The sequence below is a fragment of the Phyllobates terribilis genome, unplaced genomic scaffold, assembly GCF_046119375.1.
Source record: "Phyllobates terribilis strain yellow unplaced genomic scaffold, ASM4611937v1 Scaffold_251__1_contigs__length_2838608, whole genome shotgun sequence".
NCBI lineage: Eukaryota > Metazoa > Chordata > Amphibia > Anura > Dendrobatidae > Phyllobates > Phyllobates terribilis.
Window position 1 is genome coordinate 1,989,681 of NW_027363011.1, and position 18,238 is coordinate 2,007,918.

The following is an 18,238-nucleotide window of genomic DNA, read 5'->3' on the forward strand; positions in this document are numbered from 1 at the left end:
CTGGCTTAGGTATGACTATAATCACTGCCTCCTGCATTGAATGAGGCAAAGCTCCTTCCTTAATTGCATCCTGAAAGGTAGTCAGTATGTGAGGAAGTAGGATGTTTCCAAATTTCTTATATACACTGCTCAAAAAAATAAAGGGAACACTCAAATAACACATCCTAGATCTGAATGAATGAAATATTCTCATTGAATACTTTGTTCTGTACAAAGTTGAATGTGTTGACAACAAAATCACACTAAAATAATCAATGGAAATCAAATTTATTAACCAATGGAGGCCTGGATTTTGAGGCACCCCCAAAATTAAAGTGGAAAAACACACTACAGACTGATCCAACTTTGATGTAATGTCCTTAAAATAAGTCAAAATGAGGCTCAGTATTGTGTGTGGCCTCCACGTGCCTGTATGACTTCCTTACAACGCCTGGGCATGCTCCTGATGAGGTTGCGGATGGTCTCCTGTGCGATCTCCTCCCAGACCTGGACTAAAGCATCCGCCAACTCCTGGACAGTCTGTGGTGCAACGTGACGTTGGTGGATGGAGCGAGACATGATGTGCCAGATGTGCTCAATTGGATTCAGGTCTGGGGAACGGGAGGGCCAGTCCATAGCTTCAATGCCTTCATCTTGCAGGAACTGCTGACACACTCCAGCCACATGAGGTCTGGCATTGTCATGCATTAGGAGGAACCCAGGGCCAACCGTACCAGCATATGGTCTCACATGGGTCTGAGGATCTCATCTCGGTACCTAATGGCAGTCAGGCTACCTCTGGCGAGGATATGGAGAGCTGTGCGGCTCTCCAAAGAAATGCCACCCCACACTATTACTGACCCACTGCCAAACCGGTCATGCTGAAGGATGTTGCAGGCAGCAGATCACTCTCCACGGCGTCTCCAGACTCTGTCACGTCTGTCACGTGCTCAGTGTGAACCTGCTTTCTTCTGTGAAGAGCACAGGGTGCCAGTGGCGACTTTACCAATCCTGGTGTTCTGTGGCAAATGCCAAGTGTCCTGCACGGCGTTGGGCTGTGAGCACAAACCCCATCTGTGGACTTCGGGTCCTCATACCACTCTCATGGAGTTGGTTTCTAACCGTTTGTGCAGACACATGCACATTTGTGGCCTGCTGGAGGTCATTTTGCAGGGCTCTGGTAGTGCTCCTCCTGTTCCTCCTTGCACAAAGGCGGAGGTAGCGGTCCTGCTGCTGGGTTGTTGCCCTCCTACGGCCCCCTCCACTTCTCCTGGTGTACTGGCCTGTCTCCTGGTAGCGTCTCCAGCCTCTGGACACTACACTGACAGACACAGCAAACCTTCTTGCCACAGCTCGCATTGATATGCCATCCTGGATGAGCTGCACTACCTGAGCAACTTCTGTGGGTTATAGAGTCCGTCTCATGCTACCACGAGTGTGAAAGCACAACCAACATTTAAAAGTGACCAAAACATCAGCCATAAAGCATTGGAATGAGATGTGGTCTGTGGTCCCCACCTGCAGAACCACTCCTTTATTGAGAGTGTCTTGATAATTGGCAATAATTTCCATCTATTGTCTATTCCATTTGCACAACAGCATGTGAAATTGATTGTCAATTAGTGTTGCTTCCTAAGTGGACAGTTTGATTTCACAGAAGTTTGATTTACTTGGAGTTATATTCTGTTGTTTCAGTGTTCCTTTTATTTTTCTGAACAGTGTATTTCAGTAGGGAGCCTATCCATCCCAGGCGACTTATTATTTGCCATAGAAGCTACTGCCATTTGTAATTCCTCCAGCTGTAGAGGACTATTCAGATATTATCGATCTTTAACAGAAAATGTCAGCAGTTTAATCTCCTTCAGATAGGATGAAGTTTGTTCTCTATTGAATTCTCTATTGAATTGCAATTTAGATTTGTATAGGTCTTTATATAATTCTAATAAAGTATTTGAAATCTGGTCAGTCTGGTTTACTTCCACGCCCTCCTTGTTTTTTTTAAAAAAACTCCCCGTCTGGGCCCTTGTTATCACGGCCATTATGTGCTTCGCTTTTTCACCCTCCTCAAAGAAGTGTGTCTGGTAGAACATACCTTTATTTTTAGCTTTTTCCTTGAAATGTCAGGGAAGCGTTTCCTGCGCCTCCCCCCAAATCATCAGATCCTTCCTTGTACCAGTTAATACAAATTTCTCTTCTGTAGATCTAACTCTATCCTGTAAAAACTCTCCAAACTGTTTGGTTTTAGTTTTAGATCTATTAATGGCCTGTATTAAGACTCCTCTTAAACACGTCTTCATAGCGTTCCATAGTGAGCTTTGCGACACCGGTTTAATATCTATAATTTGAAGCCAGAAGGGATTCATTGCCCACAGTCAGAGATGTCTGTGGCCTGGGCAAGTGTCAGATGGTGGTCAGCAAGGGTGGGTGGTCTTATAGCACTCTGGGCAAATATTCCACCGTCTTTAGCAAGGGAGAAATATGTTCTGTACCCAAGATTAAACCAATGCATTACAATGTATTATGTGTGTATGTATCTATCCCAATATGGATGAACAATATTGGTGAAGTCTCCCATGCATTAAGTCTGGAACTCCCGGTACCTTATTCGTAAGTGAAGCAATGTTTTTCACAATGGCATTGTTATAGAGAGGAGGAACGTAAACTGCCATAAGTAGAATTTCTTTTGTAAATATTTTACAATGAATACCTAAAAATCTCCCTTCCCCATCTATCTTGGAATAAATCAGTTCAAAAGGGATAGTCCTATGTACTAGGATGCTAACCCCTCTAGAGTATGTAGAAAAAGTGGAATGGAAGTTGTGGCTAATCCATTAATATTTCATGCCTGCAACACTGTTTGTTCCAAAGTGCATTTCCTGCAGACACACCACTGCAGGCAGGTGGTCCCGGATATGTTCCATGACCGCCGCTCTCTATAAGGAGTCACCCAGACCTCTAACATTCCATGAAGGGAATTTTACTTTATCAGCCATTATATCTAATCATTTAGGGGATGATTTGAAAATGATTTGTAGAGTATCACGCCCACAGCTTCCCTTTTCAAAGCAGCTTTGTAATATTTCCACTTAATCAATATAACTACTGTTAGTTGCAGAACCGAGTGGCTTATTATAGGAACAGAAACCCCACAAACACACTCAACAAATAAACATAAATCCATCCATGTAAGCTGGAGGGAGGAAGGCACCAGTCCATCCTGTAGCCGTGTACGAGGCAAGCAAACAACCTAAAATAAGAAAGGTAAACATTTCTTAGAGGCTTGCAATAGTAGAATGTAGTACAGGATAAGTGTGTCCACTGGGCGGTGGGTTAGATAGTAAAGGATATGACCTCAACAGTCAATCGGGTGGCTACCGATGGCATAAATCTTAAAATTATTCAAGTTCAACGTTGCTGACTTTGACGGATCCTCTGCTCATTTAGGTCAATCGAGTAGAGTGCATCTTTCGGATGTTCAAAGAAAAAGGTCTCTCACAGAGTCGCCACCCTAAGTTTCACAGGGTAAAGCATGGAGTATGGTGTTTGCAAAGTACACAATCGGCGTTTTACATCTAGAAACTGTGCCCTGCGTTTTGAAACTTCAATGGAGTAATCTGGAGAAAATGAAATTCTTTTGCCATTGATGGAAATGCCTGCTTTATCACGGGAAGCTTTAAGGATGGTGTCCCTTTCTTTACAATGCAGCAGCTTCATTAAAACTGGACGTGGAGAGACCCTTGGTGGCAGTGGCCAGGATGGCACTCTATGCGCCCTCTCAACAGCAAAGAGACGGGCGGTCAGTCCCAAACAGAGAGTCCAGAGATTTCTCAAAATACTCAGTAGGGTTATTGCCCTGAGTTTTTTCAGGGACACCGACCACTCTTATGTTAGTTTGCCTGAGTCTGTTCTCTAAAACAACTGTCTTAGATAATAAGGCCAAAATCTGTTGATCATGTCTATGAGTGTACCGGATAATTTGAGGTTGTTTATCCTCCAGATCAGAGGTCCCCAACCGCCGGTCCGCGGACCAGGACCGGGCCGTTGGGGTTTTTCAGCCGGTCCGCGGGGAGAGGGGGCCCCTCCAGCCTCCAGCAGGGCCGCCATCAGGGCATGACTGCCCTGACTCCAGTATGGGGCCCGGCCGGTAGGAGCCCCCTCGGAGCCCCCCTCTTGTGCGTCTCTCTCCTCATGGGGCCCCCGGCCGCATGCTAAGCGCCGGGTCCGGAACATCTTAGCGCTGCGCTGCTGCGGCAGCACCTTCATGATTCCCCTGACTTCCGGTCATGTGACGGCGCCGTCACATGGCCGGAAGTCAGGAGAACCTGGTGTCAGCGATTTGGACGAGCGCCAGGATTCTGCAGGGATCGCATGGGGGTAAGTATAACAAGTTTTATTTTTTTTTAAATACAATTAACTAGGAGTGGGGGGAATGGGAGATGCACATGGGGGGAGGGGAGAGATGAGAGATGCACATGGGGGAGGGGAGAGATGAGAGATCCACATGGGGGGGAGGGGAGAGATGAGAGATGCACATGGGGGAGGGGAGAGATGAGAGATCCACATGTGGGGGAGGGGAGGGGAGAGATGAGAGATGCACATGGGGGGAGGGGAGAGATGAGAGATGCACATGGGGGGGAGGGGAGAGATGCACATGGGGGGAGGGGAGAGATGAGAGATGCACATGGGAGGGAGGGGAGAGATGAGAGATGCACGGGGGGGTGAGAGATGCACGGTGGGATGAGAGATGCACGGAGGGGGATGAGAGATGCACGGAGGGGGATGAGAGATGCACGGGGGTGAGCTGCACATGGGGGGGTGAGAGATGCACATGGGGGGGTTATGTTTACATAACTTTGTTGCCTTATGAAGGGCGGGGGGGGGCCCCCAAAAATTTCTTGCACAGGGGCCCACTACAGTCTGTGTCCGCCCCTGGGATGAAGTAAATGCAGCTGAACAGCAGCTGTCAGGACAGCTGCCCTGTCCTGCTGCAGGGCGTGATGGGGCCTCAGTGATGCGGCTCCTGGCACAGCACATTATGTGGGGCTCCTGGCATAGCTCCTGGCGGGGACCTGGTCTATACTATATGATAAGTATGCACTAAACTCCAAATCCCTCCATTACCCCGCCCCCATATGACCAAAGCCCCGCCCACCCCACCCCCTCCTTGCTGGGCCATGGAAAAATGATCTTGCTTCAAGCCGGTCCCTGGTGCAAAAAAGGTTGGGGACCACTGCTCCAGATCACCAATTCTGCTGCTGTGGTGCGGTCATTAACTTTTTGTAGCCTTTGCCTCATATAGGTAAATTTCTCTTTGATCTCCCCCATCTGGCTGCTGAGTGAAGATAGCGCAGATCCATTCTGTGTTACAGCCATAAAAACATCTTTTATCATAGGCCCAGTTATGTGCTAATCTGTGTCCTGATGGAGAGTAGTGAGTTCTGACTGAGGCTGCAGGAACTTTCAGAGTCATTTTCAGCAGTATTATAAAATTCCTCTGAGCGCGCAGAGAAGCGGTTAGATACCTCAGTAATTTGTATATGTGCCTCATTGCCGGTCTACGCTTCCGAGTCTGGAACTAGAGCAAAGCCAGCCTAAGTGCTGCGCCTGCAGCCACAGACTTTTCCACTCTTGTACCTGCTGAAGAAGCGCCAGCACTGTCTTGGAAGACTCCATCCACTACTTATCCCCAGAATTCTTCTGCCGCACATCCGCTCACTTGTCCGGCCAAGCCATGCCCCTGAGCCACAGGGAAATTAAACCCCTTTTGGATGCGAGTCATAGACTTTTAAGGGAAAATTGAAGGGTAAATAGAGAATCTTGTGATTAAAAAAAAATACAACTTCTATTTTATATGTATGGGAAGCCATGAAGGCCGACCTTAGAGGAATATTTCCAAAATAAATCTCAGCAGCTGAATCCCGGACTAAGCAGCAGGATCAATTGGTGTTTCAGGAGTTGGGAGATGCAGAGAATGCGATAATCAGAGATCCAATGCCGGCTGCACAAAACAGGCTGAAAGCAGCTCCGGACCTGCTGAATCAGGTAACATTGCAGCTGCAGGAAGGAAGAAGCGGTTTCTAAAGCTTCCGGTCCTTTCCTCAGACTCTCAGAATTTATTAGATGAATCACTTGATATACAAGATCTAGAATGGGCACTGAGCTCAATGTCCAACGATAAAGCACTGGGAACAGATGGTCTTCCAGTGGAAGTATATAAGAGATATAAGGAAGTATTACTACCACTGCTATTCGAGATATACAATTCATGTTTTGAGGGGATCATTGCCCATGTCCATGCAGAAAGCCATAATTACGGTATGACCTAAACAAGGCTGTTCTTTTTTACAGTAGCGACCAAAATAATTAAGGCCAACTAATAGGCCGAAACGTCTTGTATTGTCGCCATCCACGATTAGTTTGATACTTTTATTTCTTAATTTCTTATGTTAATAATGAATTTTTGTATCTTCACCTCCCGAGTGTGCGATGAATCATATTTGAACTATTGCAGCCCATGCCCATTACATCAGCACCTCAGCTGTGACAGAGTGCTCGCCAATCATATCCTCTCTATTATTCCATCCATAGACCATACTAAGGACTAAGGGGCACTTATTACAGGTGGAAGAATGGCCATTTCGGCAAACAGGAAAGGGTTCTTTACAGTTAGAGCAGTCAGACTGTGGAACACTCTACCATAAGAGGTAGTAATGGTAAACACTACGAAATTTAAAAAAAAGGGCTGGATGACTTCCTCAGTACATATAACATTGTGGGTTATAGATAATTTAGAGACAAAAATTTATAATTGGTGGAAAAAGGGTGAACTTGATGGACCTAGGTTTTTTTTCAACCCATGTAACATCCCCATGTTTCTATATGGCGACCTCCACCCCAGGACATTCAGAACATATCTTAGAAAATTCACCAAAATGGGGATGAAAACCATAATAACATAAAAACCTTCCCTGGATCCATCTTAAACCCATCAGCCAATAAAATGAAACCCATGAATGAAATTTCCTGAACAGAAAAAACACATTTCATAAGTTTAGCAAAAATTTTATGAAAAATATATATCATTGTATCGTGTTAGCCAGTAGATAGAAAAATATTAAGATTTGAGAGTACTCAGTGGTTGATACCTTTTAATGGCTAACTGAAAAGATGGTAACAAATTGCAAGCTTTCAAGACTACTCAGGTATCTTCATCAGGCATACTTTAACACAATCTGAAGAGCCACATATTCATACACAGCAGGGCACAGGAATAATGCAATAGATAAGACAAGTGACATGAAGCAGAACTATCAGTATTGAAGAGGGAGAAGCAGTTGTGGCCGTAAATATTACCACAGTTCATAGATAAGGATTGTGAAAGTTTAATTGTCCTGTGATTGAGGTCTGGTCCATGATTGTGATGGTCCCAAAATGTTCTGAGGAGCACATTCCTTAGTTGATGTAGAAAGACATAAATCCATGCGATATACATACATTTATTGCTGCTCTGAGTGTGTCACGCCAGATGTGGGAAAGACTAAGTGAACACAGAGGGAAGAAGGAAAAGGAGCCCAAATACTAGGGAAAAGGGAAAGTGGAGACCTCCTAGTCTGGTCTAGGGTCACCCTGTCTCAACTACCGTCACTATATTCAACAATTGAGCTACTATATTGGCTCCTCGCCAATCACCGCACGTGTGCCTCACCCTGGCTTTCCCTGGCGTATGGCAAAGGCTAGGGAAGGGAGGAGATGAGCACTAGTCGATCTCACTAAACTCTATAGAAAACAAGGGTAGACAAACATGGGGGAGATTGCTTAGCTTTAGACGAACTCCAGACAAATGGGCACTCAGCCTCAAGCTCCAGAGATGATGCAGTACTGCTCTTGCTAAGCCTTCACAAGTAGAAATGAATATAGCCGGCACCTCCCTCTCAGACACACCAGATATTTATACACCCAGGCCAGAGAGCTAATTAGCCAGAGGGAGGTAGCCGCTAGGTCCTAGAGACAGCCTCTCCTCTAAGAAGAGGTCTGTAATGCCAAACATAGAGATCTCCTGCAACCAACTGCAGGGCGACTATCTGTCACCTCTGATACACCCGTGACAGTGTGTCAAAGATTGTCATAAGATTGTACTCCCAAATGTTTTTTGTCTCTCTGAGATTTGAAGTTACATTTTAATACAAGTAATTTCATGTCCACGATGCTGTGATCAGGGATAAAAAAATGTTTGGCCACAGGTAGATCTATTCTTTTTTCTTTTATTGTGTGGCGATGAGAATTCATCCTTGTTCTAAGTTTTTGCCCTGTCTTCCCTACACACAGACACCCAGTTGAACATTTGGTACATATAATTAAGTACACGATATTAGATGTAATGCAGCTGAAATTACCTGGGATCTTGTGGTCCTGATGCTGGTTGGGAATCTTTATCTTGTCAGTGGTCATTATAAATAGACATGTTTTACATTTTTTTCTGGCTGCAGAGAAAAGTTCCTGTAGCTGTTGGAGAGGACTGCCTAAATCACAGAAGTGGGGGGTCTGGAAATATAGATTGTAATCGGGCATCTTTTTGTAATAATGGTTGTAATTTCCATGAAGCTCCCATTAGCACCTCCAGATTTGGATTTTAGGTGACTATGAGAGGCACCCGGTTGCTTTCTTGTTTAGTTTTGAAATGTAGATGATTCCTTGATATTCTGGTGGCTCTTGCAATCTGGTTTTCAATTGTTGTTTGGTGGTAGCCCTGGTTCAAAAAGGTGTTTCTGAGGCTACCAAGGTGTTTGCCTCTGTCCATAGGGTTGGAACATATCCAACTGTATCGGATGGCCTGGCTGTAGCCAATAGAGGTTATGTGTTTTGTATGGAAACTGACCCATTTAGGGGATGTTGGACGGTCAATTGGCTTCTGGTACATGGACGTCTCTATTTCATTGTTATGTAACTTAATGATGGTGTCCAAAAAGTTAATTTCAGTACAGAAGTAGTTGAGTGTTAAGTTGATGGTGGGATGAAATTGATTAAAGTGTTCAAGGAACTTCTTTAGATGTTGCTCAGAATATGTCCAGATGATTAAACTATAGTCAATTAGTAGTAGGTAGTAGGCCAGAGGCCTGATGTGACATGAGGACAAGAAGTCACATTCAAGCTTGGTCATGAAAATTTGCATACTGTTAAGCCATTACACTTCCTATTTCTGTACCAGTCTCCTGTAGATATATGTGGTTATCAAATTCAAAGTAATTGTGGGTGAGGATGAATTTTGTAAGTTTCACCAAAAAGCTGAAACTATCTTCTCCGTCTGTTTGCTTTCCCTTCCAGCAGCTTTTTCCACAGTTAGGTTTCTGGGAGGTCATACTTGTTCCTTTTATTTTTGATTCTCCTTGGCTTGACTTCTTTGCCCTATATGAATGTGTTTTAGTTTCTCACCCACAGTTTTTATATCTTACTTCACACTTTCCTTTCCACTTGTTGACAGTGTGTTGCGGCCTCCCCTCTGGTTCCTCAGGAGGTACAAGAAAACCCTCAATGGCCTACTACGGAGTTAGATCTGAGGTGGTGTTTTAAGTTGTGCAGCTAGGGTCTTTTTAGTCTATACAGAAACCAGTTGGGTGTAGTTGCGGCATTTTCCTGTGTGGGTTCTCCGGTGGCTATAAAGATGGGCTTTCTGGTTAAAACATTTTCCACATTCTGAACAGGAAAAAGGCTTCTCCCCTGTGTGAGTTCTCTGATGTTTGACAAGATTTGATTTCATTGCAAAACATTTCCCACATTCTGAACATGAAAATGGCTTCTCCCCTGTATGAGTTCTTTGATGTGCAATGAGATTTGATTTATTTCCAAAACATTTCCCACATTCTGAACATGAAAAAGGCTTATCACTTATGTGAGTTTTCTGATGTGCGACAAGACTTGATTTCTTTGCAAAATATTTCCCACATTCTGAACATGAAAATGGCTTCTCCCCTGTGTGGGTTCTTTGGTGTATTACAACATCTGATTCATGGATAAAACATTTTCCACATTCTGAACATGAAAAAGGCTTCTCCCCTGTGTGAGTTCTCTGATGTTTGATAAGATGTGATCTCTCTGTAAAACATTTCCCACATTCTGAACATGAAAATGGCTTCTCCCCTGTGTGAGTTCTCTGATGTGCAATAAGAGTTGATTTAATTGCAAAACATTTCCCACATTCTGAACATGAAAATGGCTTCTCCCCTGTGTGAGTTCTCTGATGTTTGATAAGATTTGCCTTCTTTGCAAAACATTTCCCACATTCTAAACATGAAAATGGTTTCTCTCCTGTGTGAGTTCTCTGATGTTTGTTCAGATCTGATTTCCCTGTAAAACATTTTCCACATTCTGAACAGGAAAAAGGCTTCTCCCCTGTGTGGGTTCTCTGATGTACGATAATATTTGATTTCCTTGTAAAACATTTTCCACATTCTGAACAGGAAAAAGGCTTCTCCCCTGTGTGAGTTCTCAGATGTTTGGTTAGCCTTGATTTCTCTGTAAAACATTTCCGACATTCTGAACATGAAAATAGCTTCTCCCCTGTGTGACTTCTCTGGTGACTATCAAGATCTGATTTATGGTTAAAACATTTCCCCTGCTTGAAACAAAAAAATCTATTCTCTGCTGTGTACGTTTTTTGATGTTTAAGAAAAGACTTTTTGAGAAGACTATTTCCATATTCTGAATGTAAAAATGGCTTTGTTGCTTTAGGTGCAGTTTGTTTCTTAATGCCTCTTTTGTGACTATGATTTTCCTTAGTAGTCGGTAATGAATCAGAAGACAGGACCTGTTTTAAAGAATCAGATGACAGATCTTCGCTGTGAAGGGATGATGGGATATCTGGAGTAATGGCATTCACTTCATTTGTATCCTGCGGGATCTCAAGATCATCAGATTTAAAAATTGAAGATGTCAGCTGTCCCTCTGATCTTCTGGTACAGTCATCTGCCAAGAATAAAACAAATTATTATTTTTGAATAAAATATCCTTGAGTTTTATATTTTTGAGCATTTCTACTTAAAGTGTCTGTAGAAATGGCAAGTTATGTAAAAACATTGAATGATTTACCAAGACAATGACAGTTCACAGCCCAATATAAAACCTCATAGGATGAACCAGTAGAGCGAGGTGTTCAAATGTTTGTTCATTCTGGATCCCAAATATGGAATCAAAAGCCACCAAACAATGTTATGTAGGGGAAAATAATACCAAGAAAAACTTCTACTCATCTCACAAAAAACAAGTCCCCACTCAGGTACATCATCTGTCAGTGGAAAAACAGAAGTTTCCACATTATTAGGGTCTCAAAGGCTCTTGAAAAGCAACATGGCTTCCATAAACCAATCCAGCAATATCAGCTCTCCCAAAGTCAGATCTCCCCCTCACTTCAGAGCCTTGCAGTGTGCCCAAACCACATTTAGCATCCATGTATTCGGCATTACTATAGGGAGAAGAACCCACTTAATTTAAGGTGTGTGTCTCCTGGAGCACAATCTGGGCACTATGTGTTGGGAAATAAAATAGTATATTTGCAATTTTCACGCTCCAACATGCACTGCGTGTTAATTTCCGGAAAGTGGTTGTGCAGTCAAAATAGTCACTACTCCTATAGATTATTTCACTGAGGGTTATAATATTCAAAATGGAGTCACTTTATGAGAATTTCTACTGCTCTGGTTTTCTGCCATTTTGTCATATTAGGGCTTCTGCAAATGGTGTGACCCATCTCCTCTGAGATCTGCTGCTGTGACGTCTGCTTCTTTCACCATACCTGTCCTCATTCATTCTGCAGAGAATCTGACTTTATGGTGTAGGTAATCAAATGCCCATGTTGTCTACTATTCGTAGGGGAAACTACTCAACACATCAGGGACCATATTGCCAGCCATAAATCCACGATTTGTTGTGGCAAAACCTTGTTACCACTACCCCATCATTTCTCAAGCGCCAAGTATGCAGTATCACAACTCAGGTTCCAGGTGATCGAACAAGTACCCAGACGAGGTGGTAACCATATTAAACTCCTTAAATAACGGGAGTGGTTCTGGATACACACCCTCCAGACACTGACAGAGGGTCTCAACCATGAAATAGATTGGCTAACTTGATTATCTTTTTTTCAGACACACTAGATCAGCTCTACAACCTCTCCTATTCCTCCTCTCCAGGCGAGTTCCAGAAACCCCCTTCCCCTCTCCCCTGGCTTCCCCCTCCTATCTCCCTCTCCACCCCTTCCCCTCTCCCTTCTCCTCACCCTCTTACACACAGCTCCCATATATCATTCTAGCAAACCTAATTACATACAAGGGGCATGGCCTCACACTATTTAGTTTCATACAGGACTCCATATATTCCTTACACCACCCCCCTCCATTATTCCTTTCATCCACAGCACCAATTGACCCAACCAGCACAATTTTATTCCCCCACCCAGATCAACCTCACTTTTGCCCCTCATCGATACACCATGATGACAACATAACAGAACTGAGTATGTATAATAATTCACTAGCGCAGGAATAAGGCTGGAGATATACTAATAAATTTGTATATTTTATCGGTTTAAAATGGATTACACCACGAACGTGCCATAATAAGGACTTTTCTCTCCAAGTCACCCCTGGACTCTTTCCTGAGGTAATTGATTTAATTAAAAGTTACAATTCCTAATAAAATTATATGTTCTTTATTCTAACCTATTTTACCTTACCTATATTGTTTCTTTGATTCTAAAAGTCACCGGACCAAAAAGACCACTTGGACAATAGTAACTCGCTTCTTAAAAAGCTATCTACCAACATCCTCTTTTTCTTCCCGGTCGGTGTGGTACCACCAAACCCTTACCTGTAGACATAATTTTGAAATTAACTAATTTTCAATATTTTAGCTTTCTCTACCACCGAGAAAATACACCAACACAGAGGACCACTAACCATCCTTCCTTACCAGCGGGTAAGATCGGTTACTCCTGCTATCTGCACACCACATTCTAAACCATTTGTCTTCTAACTAGGAAAGAAACTACTACCAGGACCTTAAACTCAACCTCAACCGGACAAATTATCTGAAATACAGGAGGAAAATTACTATCCCACCACTCTACCCTCCACATTTGACCGTATCTCCAACAGGCTATATTTTATCCTCTTTACACCCCGGATTTTACTTTTGTAATGTATTTTAAACCAATACTAATAAATTTGTATATTTTATCTCATTAGTATATCTCCAGCCTTATTCCAGCGCTAGTGAATCATTATGCATACTTTGTACATTCACTTTCCCTGACAGTGTGAGGATACTGTCCCACTTGCTGCAGGAATAATAAGCCTACCTGCCAGCGTTAATCCTCTCTAAAAAAATTACCATAACAGAACTATCGCATATAGCCTAACGCGCATGCGCAGTCTTCACCAGACGCCATGGATATGCTACACATGTGACACAGCCATACGGGAGGACAGGCCCGCCCCAACAGACCCACTCTCCCTGCCACATCACCTGCCTGTGACGCAACTTCCAGGGAGGGGGGGGGGGGGGGAGAGTTTGAGCGCACGCACTTACGGTCTGGCGGTAATCACGGAAACATACATAAACCCTCCAACCGCAACAAGAGACAGATGCACAAGATGAAGGTGCGGGAGCGCCTATTCACAGCTCCATTAAAGGTACCCACCCAGCACATTTTGAGCCGTCAGGCAAGCCATCTGGCCACATGCCTCTATACTGATCTGTTTGGGGACCTGTACTCCCTATATGTCTCTGCCCTGTTACTTATTAAGCTTTATTACTTATCTGAGTGGGGACCTATATTCCTCATATGTCTCTACCCCATACCTAACATGCCTTTATACTCATCTATTTGGTGACCCATTTTCCTTATGTCTCTGCCCTGATACCCAACTTCTTTACCACCTAAGCTCTATCATTCTTCTCCTTGGCCCTCCTCCGGCTCCTTTGCTCCTCCACTTAATCATTAATCTTTTTGCTTCCATTGTCCCATCTTTTTACCAATGACTTACCATGTGGCCAGAATATCAGCAATACTTACCTGCAGGACGGATGTCCTAGAAGCCGCTGAAGATTGTCGCACAATTACAAGTACATTCATGATGAGCATATGAAAGGCTCATGTATATAATTTCTGTATACATGTAAATATGTATATGTGTCTTCACATTTATGTATTGTTTCTCTTTTTTCACAGCGACATTACGAATAAGACTGACAGGGTCGAAACGTTAAAATTGATATGTGTCGCATATCCCTGCACCTTTTTAGGTCAGCGCTTATGTCTGAATCACCATATGTGAAATAAACTGTTAGCATACCAAAAGGATGGTGTGGTGAATCACTACCTACAGATATTCACTCTGCAGACGGCACTGGTGATGGAGGAGACGTCAGAACCAGAAGCTCTGGGCGGCGCAGGCTCTGTCCAGCCACTAAGATTAGGGTTGCTTGGACCTGTAGTACCCTCCAGTCTGGCAGTATGGGTGTGTGTGCTGTCCAGCTGGAGTAATCTGCTCCCTGCTTCAGCCAACTGGAAAGCACCGCACCCTACTAAAGCTGGAAGCATATTGCCGGAAGCTGCCAGATCCAGCCTTGTCCTCTGGTTCAGTCCTCTGTACTCAGCTCCCGGCTTGTGTATTTGTTTCCTGTTGTGACCCCGGTCCGTTTACTGACTACTCTTGTGTGATTTTGTATTTTCTCTGCTCTCCTGGTTCTGACCCGGTTACCTGACTATTCTTCTTCCCATCTCACTCCACAGAACAGCAGGTAACACCGTGGCCCAAGCCTGGGGGTCTCTGTGTAACTCCAGATCCATGTAGAGGGGTTAAAGAATGTTGAGCCAACCAATCCCTGGGCTCTATAAAACAGAGGAGATAGCGCCAAACCTGTTCGTGGTGGCCATCTTTTGCGCTGCCAGGTGACCATGAACAGTGCCCCAATACATTGTGTCTGCAAACTATTCCAGCAAAATCTGCTTTCAAATAGCTAAATGTCGCTCCTTTCCTTCTTAACCTGCCATGTGCTCAGACAGTAGTGTACAACCGTATATAGGGTATTGTGCGATCAAGAGCCACCATGGGCAGCACGGTGGCTCTGTGGTTAGCATTGCAGCCTTAGAAAAATCCGGAATCCCCGGCGAAACGCGCGTCAGGGATGACTCCTGATAGTTTCATCAGACAGTATTATCCCATATTTGACCGCACTATAGAGTGCTGCATAAAACCAGATTTACCCCGTTTTAGCTGTCAGCTCTGTTAGATCTGACAGACTGTTGACATAGTTGAAATTGTCTCTCACGCTGATCATACCCACACACGTTTTGACAGCGTGGGAGAGGCCGATAGTGGCATATGCTAGCCGCATCTGATATCTAAATCGGCAGAAAGCGTGTTGGATCTCCTGCACAACCAGGAGATCGTGACTTAGTTGGATCGCTTGCTTCTCCTGCTAACCATCAATTCTTGTGCAGACAGCGTGAGAGAGACTGTCAGTGGCATAGCTGAGCCGCTTGTATATCCAAGCTGGCTAAGATTGTGATAACACCTAGTCCACTCAGGGGTTGTGACTCAGATAAATCACTTGCCTCCACCGCATTTATGTGCAGACAGCGTGTGAGAGACAGTCAGTGGCATAGCTGAGCCGCTTGTGCTCTTAAGCTGGCTAAGTCTGTTATATTGCCGGAGTTATTTCACTGCCGACAGCACTACTGGAGATGCGAGTGGAATTATTAAGGATCCATTACACAGATTGTGTGACAGGTGCAATAGTGTGCCCTGATAACCTCTGCACAAGGGCTCATTACACTTATATCTATCAGACCTGCCACACTTTTGAAGTCACTTTATAATATGGGGAGTGTATCCAACGGGCTAGGAGAATTTTTTACTATTGAATTCACGCTGGCAAATTGAGCCTTTATTTAATAAAATCTCTCCTGGCTGAGGATACTATCATAATTCAGCACACCCTTGATATAATCTATGGCATTCATTTTATAAGCATAAACCCAGCCATCAATTATAAGGGACATTGGCTAGGGGCTTATTTTATTAATAATTTGATTCACCGTCTGACTCTATCAGTAATTTAGTGGATCATGACTCCATTTATATAATCATGATCCATGATACATCCCTAATGGGATGTATGATTTACCAGGTTTTAATATTATTATTTAACAAAGAATTTCACTTTTACTCACACCCTTTTCCCTTTCCTAATTGTTTACTTGTAATTTGGTGGTGTTCACCTCTGTGAGTACTGTCTGATGAGATCAGACAATACTTTGACTATAGAATTGCAGCCTTGCAGCGCTGGGGTCCTGGGTTCAAATCCCACCAATGACAACAAAGGAGTTTGTATGTTCTCCCCGTGTTTGCGTGGGTTTCCTCCAGGTTGTCCGGTTTCCTCCCACACTCCAAAGACATCCTGATAGGGAATTTAGATTGTCAGCCCCAATGAGAACAGTGCCAATAAGGTCTGTAAAGCGCTGTGCAATTAATGACGGTATATAAGCGAGTAAAATAAATAAATAAGCTGGAAAATAATTAGTAAGGTCCATTTGTTTCCTATTATCCTTTGTGAAGAATTCCAAAGTTATCACCACATAAAGTGACACACGTCAGATTTGAAAAATGGGGCCTGATTAGGAACAGAAAACTGGCTGCGGAGTGTGAAGGAACCTGTGAAAAAAAATAATTTTTTTTAATCTATGTTACATCCCCAACAACAACGTATGTATAAAGGGAGAACTCCAACACTAAACCGGAGTTGGACTCATTTATGGTGGACCATTGGAGCTACTATGAGTCCTAACCAGAAGAGTAGAGAAAGTATTAGTGCTCACCATTTCAGGAGAGATTGTGCAGTAATCTGAATTCCTTAGGATCGAAAACATAATGGAATTTATGACGTGGAGTGAATCCATGAAACCAGGGCTGGAGCCAACACATCATCTGCAGGTGTGAATAAATGTATATTACAGCCGTCAGCCACGCACAGCTTAGAGATATATCATGGCACAGGTGTAATGTTTTCTGTATAGTTTATCACAATCCTGTTTGAAGTTAGTTGGTTTTAAAATAAAGTGTAAAGTCAGGATAAAGGGAAACTCTGTAGTTATTGTACAGAAATTCACACTGCACATTTAATGTTGTCGATCATAAAAGTGAAGTTTGGCCAGAAAGACTGGACCTGGTCTTGTAGGGACCATATGATCATATTCAGCAGCACAGAAGGGAGAGAAGGTAGATTCATCCAATAAGATATCAGGGATCTAGGAAGCCAACAGCATCATTACCCTCCGCTTTCTCTTACAGGTCCATCATAATATTTTTCTTCAAGTGATTTTCTAACTTGTCAGCACATTCTACGTACGCTGTCACCTGGGCAGGTAACGGTCAGCATCTTCTAATTCCAGGGGGTAGGTGGATCTTTCAGATTGTAAGTTCCATAGAAAAGAGCTTTCACAATTTCCCCAAGTAATTAGAACATTTTTCATATGGAGGCGAATGTTATGCTCTAGTGGCAAAATGGCGATCACACGATTGTGATATGGCCGGACTACACCACTGATAAAGCAGCCATAGCCGGTGACTGAGAAGAATCTATGACTTCTCAGCATTTAGTGGCTACTACTCACCTGGGTAGTCATATGTAGGAATCTCCTCTTTACACCGCTCATCACCCCTCACATATGTGTCTGTAGTATTAATATGGGTCAGATCTTCACCCTGAAACAAATATTGTAAAAGTCACAGACAGATGGAGAAGTCCCATCTATGATCAGCTCTAATCCTGCCATCTCCACCGTCCTCATTACACAAATATAAAACATATAATACTGGTGGATAAAACAAGACTGAACACAAGACCATCACAGCCGTCTACACATCATAGGGGAGATCTCATGACACCTTCTCTCCGTCTACCTGATGATCCTGAGGAACATTGGGGTCTTCTTGTTTACAGTCCTGTGGAAGAAGAGGATGGGGATATCTCTCTGGTGTTGTCCTCTTACTGGATAGATCTGGAGGAAACACATACAGGGACTGAATTCATTCTTTACATACAGATAATTATAGGCCGTGTGTATTTACTCCTGTCTATTACCTGGTGATGTGAGGGGCTGGGGAACCTCCATGATGTCCTTGTACAGATCTTTGTGTCCTTCTAAATACTCCCACTCCTCCATGGAGAAATAGACAGCGACATCCTGACACCTTATAGGAAC

General features: G+C 43.5%; 1 pseudogene; it reads right to left on the reverse strand.

Annotated features, from left to right (window-relative positions):
- LOC141218913 (uncharacterized) overlaps nucleotides 1-18,238 on the reverse strand; it is a 49,738-nt pseudogene that overhangs the window by 15,284 nt on the left and 16,216 nt on the right.